The sequence below is a fragment of the Rissa tridactyla genome, chromosome 5 (genome assembly GCF_028500815.1).
Source record: "Rissa tridactyla isolate bRisTri1 chromosome 5, bRisTri1.patW.cur.20221130, whole genome shotgun sequence".
NCBI lineage: Eukaryota > Metazoa > Chordata > Aves > Charadriiformes > Laridae > Rissa > Rissa tridactyla.
The window spans coordinates 47,945,423-47,949,589 of NC_071470.1; the positions used below are offsets into that span (position 1 = coordinate 47,945,423).

At 41.4% G+C, this 4,167-nt stretch overlaps 1 long non-coding RNA gene across 1 annotated transcript; it reads left to right on the plus strand.

The window, feature by feature from the left end:
• Window positions 1-311: 311 nt before the first annotated feature.
• Window positions 312-3,523, plus strand: LOC128910659 (uncharacterized). The gene is made up of 3 exons (XR_008466812.1): window positions 312-424; window positions 2,346-2,447; window positions 3,400-3,523. It is a non-coding gene; the product is annotated as an uncharacterized LOC128910659 (long non-coding RNA).
• The last annotated feature ends 644 nt before the right edge of the window (window positions 3,524-4,167 follow it).

Sequence of the window (4,167 nt, forward strand, 5' to 3'; positions counted from 1 at the left end):
CACCGTCTGCTCACCGCAGGAGCGGCTGCAGTGTTTCTATCTGCTCACAGCTCCTCGGGCAGGGCTGCTGGATGCTTCTGGGGAAGTGGACACAGCCTCAGTGGGTAATGCTCCTAACACATCAAAATGTGCAGCTCTCACTCCTCAGCACCTGCAAAACCTGTTGAAGCAAGCGGATAAGCACAGTGGAGCGAGTGGGCAGGAGTGCTGGATGCACTGTCAAAAGCCAGCTCTTTGCCCTCTCTTTCAGAGAATTCCACATTTCCAAGTGTGGGGCCAGTCCTGCAACTGTCCGCGAGATGAGATGGCAGTGGACATTGGAGGAACATCTAAGAAGATCCCCTTCTCCAGATCTCAGGCTTTTTCATCAAGCTATTTGCTGCAACGACATAGAGAGTCATTATGGGAGCAATTAAAGCAAGAGGTACGTGTCTGTTAGAAGATGCATGCTGGTAAATATGGGTCCACTGAGAGCAACGTGGAGATAGCAATCTCTGTCCACCATGCCGAAGAGCTGTTTGGGAGAACACAATATGTTTCCTGACACTGCTTAATTTACTACTGTAGATTTAGGCTGTGGGAGCCTTGTCTGTTATCCCTGTAGAAATTTGTCCACTGTTATTGTTGCAGATTAGATTCCAAGCACCACTTTTTATCAGGTGGCTCACTTTGTCAGGATTTGTCCTGCTATCTTCTTTCAGAAACATCAAAGAGGATTTACCTAACTCAAAAATAATAGAGGTTTTGCCTTCCCCGTGCCGAGTACAGCCGATGTCTTGCCTTGCTAATATGTAATACAGTACACTACATGGCATCCCTTTTTGCTCAACTGTGCAGCATAGACATGCAACATAATAGACATTTCTATGAGAAATCGTGTAGGAGTATTTCAGGAGTTACTTTCCGTAGCATCTAGAGAATATTAGTATCAATAATTGGCCAGAAGTTTTCTTGGTGTAACTCTCTTAAAATCTATGCCGTTCCTGTTAGGGAATATTTTTATCCACACACATTTATTTCACATTCCTGCAATGTTTTATTTTCATGAATTATGAATTTGAGACTTGCAGTTTTCGCATACTTGAAGCTGAGTTCACTGGTGGACACTGCTGTTACAAAATCATGCAGAAAAATCACAGGACCAAGTGTAAGACCTGGAATTTAAGGCACGCAGAGTTGAGCCCATTTTTGAGGATGACATAATCGCACCAAAAATGAATGTGATCCATTTTATGTACTGATCTCATTCAACAGCTAGCAGAGTTGTAAGTGTGCTTTCAGAGATAAATTCCCCACTTTTCCAGTTAGTGGATGTGGAGTTCTTCCAATACACTCATTTTCTCCAGTTCACAAGGCTACACCAGAAACTGGGTTCATTTCATACCTACGTGCAGCCAGCAAAGCATACTGACACACTTAAACAGTTTATTGATCTTGGCCGTTAACAAAGGCATCACAAAACCAGTGATGCAAATTGCATTTTGTGGAGTTTCAAAATTCTGTTCTTCCGTGTTTTTGGAGCAATATTCCTAAGAGAAAGGGGAAAGAGCTAGCAGAAAGGTATGCCTCTACAATGACTGTAATTGTGCTAGGCCAACACAATCAACGGTTTTTTGGAGTTTAACTAGCTTCACTGATCTTGTAATTAAAAGTTTCATCAACACAGCAGAGAGAATGTGGCATTTGCGGCCTTTTAAGAGTTTTGTTTGTTTTCGTTGCAATGTTGATGCAGTCCAGACAAATAGGAGACTAACGCTATCTCAAGGCATAAGCTTCTGTAACAAATTTTACGCTCAGTGCTTTTCTCCACTCAGGGGTCAGCTTTGTACCCTATGTATTGGTAGGATACAGATAATGGTAAGATACAGAGTGATTTTTTTAATAAAACTTGGTCTTCTGTTATAGTACTGAAGTGTATAACAAGCAGCCTGGTATGCTTTCAATAAATTATTCATCATCAGGGACTTTCCTTGTTCAGAAAAAAGTGTCCCTACAATTCTGTACAGTCATAACAAAGAAGTTCTCCCACGCTGCCATCTTGACGATCACTGAGTTCATCCACATTTTGCTCATATATATCTACACCTAGATGCACATAACAGACTTTGGAAAAACTTCCTACCATTTCTTTTTCTTGCACATATCAGTAGCATTGTATATTGAATTATCTGAAGTCTATGAGCAGATCAGCCACTTGCAACATATTAATTTTCCTCACCAGCTGGGTTAATCTACCTCTATAGTATTCAGGGCAGTTTCAATTAGATGACATTTTAAAAAATTTGTTACAGCAATGTTTCTTTTCTCCACAAATTTTTTCACTCACCACCAAATGTACTTTAAAGTGCAGAATAAAATTTAACCCTTGGCCAGAGACATGTTTGAGCCATTTGAGGCATCCATGGGGTTCTGCATGCAGAGTGAAATCCAGATTTATACACAAACAGGTGAGCGTGTAAGTTGGTGCGAGTTACATACTGGGATCTAGAAGATGAGTTAGGAAGATCTGAATTAAAAGTGGCTTGAGTATATGGCCCTTTGTGTTGCTTGACCATAGGATTTTTCCTAGCTTGCTGGTCTATGTCTTTCATAATTTCTTTCTGTTATCCCTTTACAAGAGCGCAAAATGCAAAATGCTGGATTTGTATGTCTTGTGAGGGAATGCTTTTGCTGATCTGCTGCATCTATATAAAACATGGACACTATTCTCAGGAGCTGCATGAAATAATAAAGGAACTTTCTTTAATATCCCCAAAGGCACTGTGCTGAAGAGATATTTTTACTGTTAACACCATGACTAAACAAACAAATAAAATATGAAAAGATAATAGCTGAATTGAAAACATTTGCATATTAGCATGATTTCTATTAAGTGCAATGATGCTAGTGACAGAGATTTGGAAACATTTGAAACTTAGTCTTCCATTCAGTCTGCTAACTTTCCTTAAAAATTTCCTTGCTCTTGCCTTCCTCCCACATCTAGTCATTGACCATGGGAATTCTCGATTTTATGCAGACAAAGAGTCCTTATTGTATACTCCAACATGGCAAATTTTCTGTCTGTCTGTTGGAGTCTGAAATGTCCCCTGAGTTTTTCTAACCAGATTTAGCTTATAAGGTTGAGAATGTGTGCAGGAATAATGCATAATAATACAGCCGGGCCCTAAAATGCTAGGAGACACTGAGCATGCTTAGACATTGGCCTGATCTTCATTAACATTATTCATGAGACTGTGGTAGGGAGGACTAAACTTCAGCTCCGAAGTGGGAGAAAAAAAATGTTTAAGAGGCTACAGTAGAATTTGAGCGTAATTTCTGCCTAAATTTAAATGCGTAATTCTGGACATCCAGTTTCCTTTGCTCCATAGTCTCATCCATAGCTTCTCTCCTATTCTCCAGACACCCAGGTTGTGCCTCTGAGAGGACAGATGTGTTTCCTCCTGGGAAAGCTCTGCCAGGGATGCATGAGTTTGCTCCCAGGAGACTTACACAGCTGGAAAAGGATTTCAAGATCCACCCCCGCGCACTGGAACAAGGTCAGTCATACCTCCCTAATTCTTGAGAAAATTCTTACTTGGTCCTGGCCATAGAAACCCCACATGCAACTTGACGCAGTGCTGCACTATCTGTCCTATTGGAAGGTCTCCAAAATGTCCAGTCTGAACCTTTTTCACAGTAAGCTGAGCCCTTTACACCTTGTCCTCCTCCCAGGGACACAGAGAATAATTTATTGCTTCTCCTTGCAGCATGACAGGATACTTTCCCTTTTCTTGGTCTTTGCATCTCAAGGGCATCCTGAGCAGCCTCAGTTTGTTTGGCCTTTCCTCAGAGGTCACATTTTTAAGATCATTCTTGCTGGTCTCGCCTCTGCACTCTCTCCAGTGTTTGTATATTTTATCCGTTGACTATTAAATATAAAATGTGGCCATGCAAAAAGTTGCTTTTGGTGCCTGCAGATGCTCCAAGTTGTGGAGACCTCCAAGTGAGCCAGGATTTCTCCACAGCTGCCTGGGACCTTCTGTCCTCTGTGGAATGCCTGTGGCGAGAAATTCGTACACAAATTTTGCTTGCAGCAACTAATGCGGGGAAAGGGAACATATGCGAATGTCCTCTGACAGTTAAACAAGACAGACAGTGAAAGGATGCTTTACAGGGAGAATACTTACG